Source organism: Fistularia commersonii, chromosome 18, assembly GCF_037954325.1.
Source record: "Fistularia commersonii isolate RoL2024-O1a breed Wild chromosome 18, RoL_Fcom_v1.0, whole genome shotgun sequence".
Classification (NCBI taxonomy): domain Eukaryota; kingdom Metazoa; phylum Chordata; class Actinopteri; order Syngnathiformes; family Fistulariidae; genus Fistularia; species Fistularia commersonii.
In genome coordinates this window covers 4618441-4628789 of record NC_141301.1, presented here as the reverse complement: position 1 = coordinate 4628789, position 10349 = coordinate 4618441, and the positions used below count along the sequence as shown (strand labels likewise).

Sequence of the window (10349 nt, the reverse complement as noted above, 5' to 3'; positions counted from 1 at the left end):
TTATGGAACAAATTTCCCAAACTCGGGAATATTCCCAGCCTGGCCATTGACAACGCTGTGCTCTCACCAAATGTGAAATTTGTACGATGGAAGGTTCATCGGGACTGGGTGACGCAGGTAACATTATACTTTCCCATCTACATTGTCCGCTTCAGCCCATATGCACTGTCTCAGAAAATTATAATATTGTGATAAAATTCTTTATCTTCTGCAATACAATTACAAAAAGAAAAATCTCATACATTCTGGATTCATTATAAATCAACTGAAATATTGCAAGCCTTTTATTATTTCAATATTGCTGATTATGGCTTACATCTTAAGAGAACTCAGAAATCCTATCTCAAAATATTAGAATATCATGAAAAGTAATTTTTGTTTTTTTAATTGCATTACGGAGATAAAGAACTTATCACAATATTATAATTTTCTGAGACAGTTCTGTATTAAGTGCATTATCATTGAAAAAAAAGTCATATTTGTTCCTGAAATCAGGTGATGTATGATCCAAGTTTGCAAGCTGTCATTTCCTCATCAAATGACGAGGCGTCATCCCTTGTCATAGGTATGTTTTTTTTTTTTTATTCCCATCAAAACATTAAATATATCGCTTGGTTTCATGAAGGACCCTGGCTGTAAAACCCATCACAAATGATGATAAAAAAATAATCAGGTCATGTTTATGCGGTAATAAATAAAATATGCGTGGTGCAAGAGGCATCCCTGATAAAAGATTCAAGATATGTTGTTTTGATTGTAAAAAAGGCAGCTGTGTACGGACACATATGGATAAAAATATGAATTCACATATATACGAGTTGCTTTGTATAGCTTGCCTAATTGAACTTTGTGTACGTTATTTATTTAGTAGCCATTGAGAATTGAAAGATGACTCATGGCTGACAGCCCCGCCGATCAATGGCGGTGTGTTTGCGCACGCTCAGCTGTGTACGCGAGCGTGTTCCATCATTTATCCCGATAATGACTCGCCCTCGCCCCTTAAAAGCACTTTGTGATTGATGCCTGCGCTCACTCGGGGCCCCTCGGGGTCTGAAAAACTTTCTCAGGCTGCGTGCTGCCTCTAACGGATGCCCGGCAGCAGTTAAAAGAGATCGCAGAAGCCCGCTTGGAAGGTAAGACCAGGAAAGCCCAGCTGAGCTGGACCCCGCAGCGCAGAGTGTCATGTGACCAGAGAGGTTTCAGCGTCCACAAAGGTGTGAAGACCTTCGATCTCTGTCGGAAGCGGAGCCTGTTGGTCACCGGAGGCATGGATAGACTCATCCGCATGTGGAACCCCCTTTACTCGGGGTAAGGGTCCATGACACGTTTAACTTGGGATCACTATTAACTAAATAATAAAGCAATTTTTTTTTTTTTTATCATATCAGGCACCCAACTGGAATTTTAACAGGCCACTTGGCTCCCGTTGCGTATCTCTGCATCTCATCCGAAGACGGCCAGATCTTCTCAGTCTCATCAGACTGCACCGTAAAGGTTTATCATTTATAATCTATCCAAAGTGACACAGAATCATAATTCTGTGTTGATCTAACCCAAGATATACATATTTGTTTTTTTTTGTTTGTTTTTTTCTATAGATCTGGCACATTGAAGATCACTGCTGCCTGTTCACAGCAGACCCCGAAGCTAGCGGGATCCATGGCGACATATCTGCATGTTTGTACTCGCCTGCTATAAAAAGTCTGTACGCCGCCGCAGACTCCGTAGCTGTGCTCTCCCTTGAGATAAGGTTGGTTGCCATGCCTCCGGGTTTTTATTCATAATGGGATCCTGCGAGCGCTGGCGGTATTTTTAAAAATCCGCTACCCTTGTGCGATGTCGGAAAACACCAAGGGTAGGGTTCGGAAACGAGACAGCTTGTGATAGTGAAGATTTCTCATTGAGGAATTGAATAGATATAATGTTCTTTGTCTGACCATTACAACGCCTTGAGGCTCACCTTGCTGCTTGTGATTTGCAAGGCCGGAAATTCGAGGTCGACAGTCCGCTTCCCACCTGGAGCCGGTGACCTGCTGCGGCTACAGCGAAGAGTTCCGTCAGGTTGTCAGCTGCGCCGAGGGATCCGTGAGTTCGGTTTCACATTTCCACTCTGAGACGGATTTCCGATATAAACTGATGACCACTCTGACTCCCGGCAGGTGAAGGTTTGGGACTTTGACACGGGACGTCATGTTTTTGAGTTTGCTGGCACGTGTGGCCTCCCTGCCATCACCTGTATGACCTTTGACTCCAAAGGAAGCAGGTACAGTCGACACACTGGGCTGTGTTTTCGAGGGTGAATCTTAACACATTAAATAAATTCTTGTACAGACTGGACTTCTGCGGAATCGATTGGCTGCAAAAGCAAATTAATCAACAAGTAAAAGGTTCCTCTGCTGCAACTTAACGTCTCTGGGCTCATTGGTGACAATGACCTGATCTTGGAGCTCTTTCACGCTGATGGGACCCTCTTAGTAGTCATACCCAAAGTCTCATCTTGAAATACCGTATATGGAGTTGTTTGCCAAGATTAACCAGAGATATATATCCCAGTATCTCTTCTGCTTTTCTGATGGGGCCCCTCTTGGGTCAGGTCTGACACATTTGCAGAATAATCTTTGAGATAGCTTAATAGACAATCATAATTGTCTTACCCGCGACCTGGGATCGGGCCAGATTGTTTGATGTACAACATAGAGGGTCATTCTGGGTCAGTGCTTGGTGCCTGCTGGACAACCCACCTCAAGTCACCAGTCTGTGAAGCTCCTGAAGTTCACGGATGACACCACCCTCACAGATGGAAGATCGACCGCCTGGTGACCTGATGCAGTCAGAACAACTTGGAGCTAAATACTCTGAAGACTGTGGAGATGGTGGTGGACTTGAGGAAGAAGCCAGCCCCACCCTCCCCCATCATCCTGAGAGATTTCCCAGCTGGCACTGTGGAGTCCTGCCGCTTCCTGGGAACAGGAGAGTGGGAGCTGAACATCAGCTCCCTTACAAGCAAAGCGCAGCAGAGGATGTTCTTCCTGAGGCAGTTAAAGAAATTTAGCCCACCAAAGACGATGATGATGCACTTCTACACTTCCATCATCGAGTTCATCCACACCTCCTCCACCACCATCTGGTACACTGTTGCCATCGCCAAAGACAAGGGCAGAATGCAGTGTATCATCCGCTCTGCAGAGAGGGTGATGGGCTGCAATCTAGCTTCTCGACAGTACCTGTACACCTCCAGGGTCCACAGGTGCGCAGGCAAGATCCTGGGTGACGCCTGTCACCCAGGACATAGACTTTTCAACTCCACTCCACTCTGGTGAGAAGTTGCAGTCCATCAGGACCAAAACTACCCGCCACAGAAACAGTTTCTTCCCATCGGCAGTCTGTCTAATCAATAATGCCCCATTCCCCCATTGACGCTGCCCCAACCCCTCTATTGCACTACTTTGCACATCTTCTCATTTTGCACAAACAACCATGATCACCCTGGTTTCACTTTACTTTTCACTTTATTTAGCGCCTATTACATGTTGTCTGTTTAGCTTCGTCAACCAAAGCAAAATCCTTGTGGTTGTAAAATTACTTGGCAAATAAAGCAATTCTGATTCCACTCTTACAGATAGACTATCACCAATGATCTCACAAGAGACCTTCGACCAGGTCATGTTGTTTGACGGCTGAACCAGAGGAACCATAATTTTTTTTTTACTTTTGTTATTATTGTATTTTATGATGTAAACCCATCACGGATGAACCATGAGCAGTGGGCTGCCATCTAACGGTGCCAGGGAAGCAGTTAGGGGTTCAGTGAGCTGGGAATCGAACCGTAAATGTTCGGTTCCAGGACAATTGCCCCCTGTGCCATGCCAAATTAACTCAACTATTCCACACTGTTGAGTTTAAATCTACGTTTGTGAAAAAGGAAATGGCGTTTGGGCAGTTCGTAGTTGTGCTAAGTCAAGAGTACTCATAAAACATTAGGCATTAAATTCAGTGTGTATGTAGGATTAGCTACAATGGGTTTCATCCGCTTGGTGTTGAGGTGCTGCCTTAGAGATAGGGTGAGAAGCTTGGTCATCCTGGAGCGGTGGCTCCTCCAGCATCTACAGGAGCTAGATGAGATGAGATGACTCGGGGTATCAGGTCAGGAAGCCTCCCTGGTGAGGTTTCTCTCGGCTAGCCTCAGGAAAGTCTGGATTTCTCTATCAACCATGATCCAACCCTTAGTAAGGGTGCATTAAATAGACAGCGTTAGAACTCTAATCTATGAGATTAGCATTTCCAAGCACAACATTTCATAACTTTTCAATTTCAGGAGGGATGCAGGCGCTAAAATCCTCCCACTGTTGACATGAGACCTTACTTGCTCGACTTCCCCGCTGCAGCGATTGAAGATTCAGATTAAACACGGCCCTCTTTTCGCATGATAGTCTCTCATAAACTTCCAAACCCAGGGGACTAAACACGTGTCCCGACCAAGTAAACGCTCGGCATAATCGTATAACCTTTCGATGAGATATACTTAATTAAATGTGGTGTTTGTGTTTGCAGACTCATCACGGGGTGCAAAGATGGCTCTCTGAAGATCTGGAACTTTAATACCGGTGATTGCATTAAGACCATGAAGAAAGGCACGTACTGTAAATTGGCACGATTTTCTCTGCGTTAAAAAGGTTCGGGAGAGGAATTTTATACTCAAGTAATTATGGGAAAAAAAAGAAAAATCAATGTTCCTTGCAGACGGTGGATGTCATGAGGTGCGTGACTGCATCTTTCTTAAGGTTCACCAGAATTCGTGAGTAATCGCTCTGTATTCTGCAGATGTTACAGGCTCACACTAAATTTTAATTCAGCCCGTGCAATTCTGTGTTTGAAGCTATGTGATGTCTGTCGGCCGGGAACGGAAGATTGACATTTATTCTGTGAGTGAAAAAAAAAAGCTCTCAGTCATATTTTTCCACTTCTTTTCAAAAATGTTCTTTCCAATCACTTCCTCCGAGCTGCCGTCTCTGCAACCGCAGAGAATGCATAAACCATTTGTATTTTGTTGACATTTTTATTACCTGCTGAACTTCGCCCCTCCCCCTGGATTGTGATAAAAAATTACTAATAGTTCATCCCACAAATCGGATTTTCATAATGCCATTATAAAAGCAGACAATTGTTAAAGAGCCTGCCTGTGTGGCCTCGCTTCATACAATTCTGAAGTCCTAATAATAAAAATCTATGCCTGCGTAAAAAACAAATGCAATCAGATATAGCGAGATGTGAGATTCCTTTTGTTTTCCCGCAGGACATACCTGAGGATCTTCATCATGTGCAGAGGCCGCAGCCTTCCTGGCAGGATGACCTGGTAAATTAATGAGCAAAAAAAAACAATTTTATCCCCTCATTTCCTCCAAATGTAGCTCTCCGTTTTGCAAGTTGGTGTTGAGGGAAAAATCCTATAAAAAAATGCATTAAGCCTTTTGATTGTCTGCTCTCTCTGCAGTTACTCAATTACTGTCTTATTTGTGTAAACACAGCCTTGACAAAAAAAGTCCTTTCAGAGTTGGGGTGCATTTTATTGTACAAATTATTGAAATTTTTGTATTTTTCAGTGTTGCATGAATATCTTAGGCAGTACAGCGGTCATGATTAGCGCTTTCGCCTCACTGCAAGAACGCTGTTGTTTGGAGTTTGTATGTTCTCCCTGTGTCTGTGTTGATATTCCTCCCACCGTCCAAAAACATGCAGCAGGAGACTCTAAATTTCGTGAAAATGTCACTATATGTGGCTGTGTGATTGACTGGCACAGGGTGACCATGGCCTATTGCCCAATGATAGCTCCGACAGCCCCTATCCAGTACTGGGACAGTTAGGATCCTCGGTGTGTTCTTTGACAGGACGCTTTCTTCCGAGCCTCATGTAAAAGAGGTCACCAGAAGTCGGCTTCTTCCATTTGTAAACATCGCTAAGATCAGATCAGTTTTTTCGTTTGAGGTCACAGAGATCTCAATCCATGCATTTGTGACTTTGCAACTGGATTATCTAGTGCACTTTTTTCTGGGTTGCCTGAGAAAAGTGGCCTCCAAGGCCTGCAAACTCTCCACAGTGCAGAAGCCCATGTTCTGACTGGAGCAAGAACATTCGAACACATTCCTCTGGTGCTGGCTTCCAGATCAGGCCAGCAGACTCTAAGGTGTTGCTCTTCACCAATAAACTAGTAAATCATAATGCAATGGCATTGGATTGTCATATTATCTGACTTGGTGAAGGCATACATGTCTGGTTGTCCCAAGGTTCCAGTCCTTCGTGTGTCCTCAAGGTTCAGAAAAGACTATTGATTAGAGGGCATTTTCTTTTCCTGCAGTGACTTCTCTTTACATCAGGCAGACCTGATCTGTTGATCCTTTAAAGTAAAGCTGAAGACCCAACTTGTTTGTATGTCGCTACTTTCAGACACAGCAGTTCTAGAAGCGTCCAGCTTGAATTTCATTCTGGAGATTCAATATTCAAAGCGTTTATTGTCACATGGAGATTCAAGATTCAAAGCATTTATTGTCACATGCACAATGTTGAAACATGTTTCCCTGTACAGTGAAATTCCTTCTTTGCTGTTCACGGTGCATTTGAATATGTATTGGTAAGAAATAATGATAGTAAACATTATTATAAATATGAGCAGTTTTGGTTGTGCAATAAGCCATTTAAATGCAGTTTGGTGTGCAACTCACAAAGTGCAGGTGCAAGGTTGAGTGCAGTTCAAATGGGCAACTCCCCTCTTCCATGAAAACCTTTTAGAATTTCTTTTATATGGGCATTGAGGGACCTTGTGTGTCAAACTCATTGTAGCCCTGGGGCAACACGGAGGATAATCCATTCTCAAGTGGGCCGGACGGGTAAAATCATGGCATTTTAACTACTCTTAATGTACCTATTGTTCAATTCTCCCCTCAAACCAGGTATCCTTTAGCTTTATGAGCCAGATTAAACCTGTTTTAGGGCCTGACCTGGCCCACAGGCCTTGAGTTTGACACCCCTGACACAGGGGAACGGTGTGATACAAGTGTCTTACACGTGTACATTAAGCTCTATACTCAAATATAAATCACCGTGAAGAAGAGGAAAATGACACGGTCAACAGGGAGAGCGAAGTTGCCGTTCAAGTTTCGCATAGCAGGATGATAACCATGACTGAGGGTTTAAGTGTTTGCATTTTCTCCCTGCACTGCTTTATCATGTGAAAAACCTCACCATTAGGTGATTTTGTACTTATTTCAGGGGAAATGTTTATGTTCCTCTGTAAGCCACGGAAACCCCTTTCTGGCATAGCAGGCCAGAAGAGCATGGTCCTCTTTGTTTGTCCATTTCTCACTGGTTCTGTACATTTTGTCGCAAAAGAAGTGGCTGAGCAGTGGTTTTTAAAAAGAACGATGCTCTGCAGTCCATAAGACTTATCTGGAAATGGGCGCGGTTTATGAGTTCTACCAATTACCTACATCAAATGAGTTCCTATAGAACCGTAAAAAGACTCTGCTTCAGGGGCTAAAATGGTTCTAGGAACTGAGGTCAATGGTCCCCCGGTTCCACCACAAAAATCCTGAAAAGCCTCCTGGAACAGCAGGAAAAGTTCCTACAGTTCAAAAACGGTTTACAAGTCCTGTGTGGCATTTGCGTGAACGATCACAGCATGAAGGTCCCTGGTTTGACTTCAGACATTCTGTGTGGAATTTGCACGTTCTCCCATTTCCTTCCACAGTTCAAAACCACGCTGTCGGTTCATCGGTCGCTTCGAATCCCTTTGAGTCCCTCAGCACAAGATAGTCAGAATATATGAGTCGAATGAGAGTTGTTATTCATGGGGGTCCTACTCTTATCGCTTCTCACTTGTACAGCACTTTAATGGCAAAAGCTCTATAAATATATGTATTACTATTATTGAATATAAATCTCACTATCTATTGCTTCTTCACACATTCTTCTGCTTAATGTTACAGATGCTGCACGGAGGAAAATGTTTTATCCCTTCACACCTCTACATTTACTTTAGGTGTAAATGTAAAATCTTGTAAAATGTAATAAGGCGACGTCGATGTGATGCATCGCCACAGAGCCCCGAGTGCGCGATGATAAATCAAAAATATCCCCAAGCTCGAAGGGGTCACTTTAAGTTTCGACTGAGAGGTCCTCTCCGTGTGATAAAGATCCGCTGCGTTCAAAGCACTGTATTGTGATGGAGGTGACAAGTGGGTACGTTAGTTTCACATCGTGCGACCCGCACACGGCTCGGTTACATTTTCACAATGGAGGACCCTTCCTTGTAATGGCCTTTGTGGGTATTGGCCATTTTAGGACGAAGTAAATTATCGTGTGCGTTCAGCCGCCTTCGATCAAACCGTGCCGTTTTCTCGCCCCTTAGCTGTCACAGCCTAGCTCATCATTTCCCGTTACACAGAAGAGGTACTGGGTCAGTCCTCCTCATGCCCGGCTCCAGCCGACGGCGCCGCCGCACCTCCAGGGCTATGAAGATAAAGCTTCCCTGCTGCTCCCGTGTTCTTATTACACTGACAGAACATATTTTTTTTTTCTTGCTGACTGGCTAGAAAGCCCAGAGTGAGAACTAAGCTTCCCTGAGCTCTGCCCTCCCGTGTAGCATTGCCTGCAGAACTTTTGTCCCCCCTCCGCACACACACACACACACACACACACACACACACACACACACATGCTTTTTTTTATTTTTACTAGAGCAGCAACTTCCCTCATTTCATCCCTCAGCATATTTTTTCTTCCTCCTTTGTTCTGCCGGTCTTACTTTTGAGATATTCCGTTTCCGTGTTGGAAATTCATCCCGTCTTTTAATGCTTTCATGCACAAACTGCACGCTGTGATCGTCGGTCACATTTATTGGATTTTTGGAGGCTGTTTAGTCACAGAGGCCAAGAGTGTATAGTCTTTGTCAAATTCACCAGCCTCGGGCACATGGCTGCCGTGTCACGGTATAAAAACCTTGTTATTCCTGTGGTTAGAGACAGAAAATGACTCCGGCTCTGATCCTGATCGAATATTTTCCATTATGTCAAAGGCCCAGCGCAGTTTTGATCCGTCATGCTACATTAAGTTTGCGACTTCACTCGTTGAAACAGCTTTATCTATTTTAAGAAGGTTCTTATTATTGATAGAGAGCGTCAAATTGCTTAACAATGTTTGCACAAAAATGTCTTGATTCCCTTTTATTTATTTATTTTCATTTGGATGGGCTTAAAATTGCACAATAATATACAATAAATCTGTATTTATTTTGTAAATAAACTGTTCACAGTTAAGATAATGTAGTTTTCAGAAATAAGAAGAGTTCTGAATATTTCACTTAATGCAGTATCTCAGTTTTTTTTTTGACAATATTTCTTGGTGTTGTTATAATACTTATGGCAGCAATAATAGATATTATTATTCTTTTTGCTAGTATTCTTATCACCAGCATTTTATTGTTATTATTCATGTTTTTGTTGTTTCATTTGCGAGACGTTGATGGCAAGTTGTGTTCAACTAGCTGTCAAAAAGGGTAATATCTGAAAAATACCCACAATAAATACAAATACTCACACAAATGCAAATATATTGAAATACATGTATCATTAACTGTTTTATATGGCACGACTGCAGTAGATTTCTGATATAGAAGCGCCACCTGGGCAAAATGTAAGATACTCTCCAGTGCTAATAAGAGAAGACGTTCATTAACCATTGCCAGCAACTGGCATGAAACATCACTTCATAATCAGTCCACAATCCCCAAGCGATGCGTTTTAATTCAACATTTTTCCTCTAAAAGGTCAGACCTGTGTCTCACAGCTGTATAATGAGTTATTTTCATTTCCACCGCCACCACAACCGCCATCCTATAATTTCATCTTGCCTTTTTGTGGCACGGACGGACGGAGGGGGGGCAGCTCTTTCGATAGGAGTTCCGGGGTAAAATGAATTCTCGCTAACGCGGCACGATCCCCTCGGAGGACACGATGCTCAGTCCCCAGTCGCCGTTCCCATTATGCCTGGCAGTTAATATACAGCCCGAAGAGAAGCATTAGTGGAGAGGAGAGATTACATTACAGTGGCCGTAATAAGAAAAGTGACCCCCGTGATTATCTACTGAGGAATCTCTTTCTCTCTCTGCAGCCTGTGGAAGGTACATCAATGTGTTCTGTACAGTAAATGAATCAAATTCCTTAAACCACCAAGCCTCTGCATGCCTGTGATCGTTCCTTTTCTCACCACAAGGCTAGTTACAGTGTCCTTAGAGTTTGAAGTACATAAGGCACAGCAGCTGTTTGGACGCTTTTTTTCTCGACTTGAATACAGTATTT

General features: G+C 43.2%; 1 long non-coding RNA gene across 1 annotated transcript; it reads left to right on the top strand.

The window, feature by feature from the left end:
• The first annotated feature begins 2068 nt into the window (after window positions 1-2068).
• On the top strand, window positions 2069-4631 carry LOC147224219 (uncharacterized). Its single transcript, XR_015107450.1, has 3 exons — window positions 2069-2085; window positions 2160-2263; window positions 4552-4631. It is a non-coding gene; the product is annotated as an uncharacterized LOC147224219 (long non-coding RNA).
• The last annotated feature ends 5718 nt before the right edge of the window (window positions 4632-10349 follow it).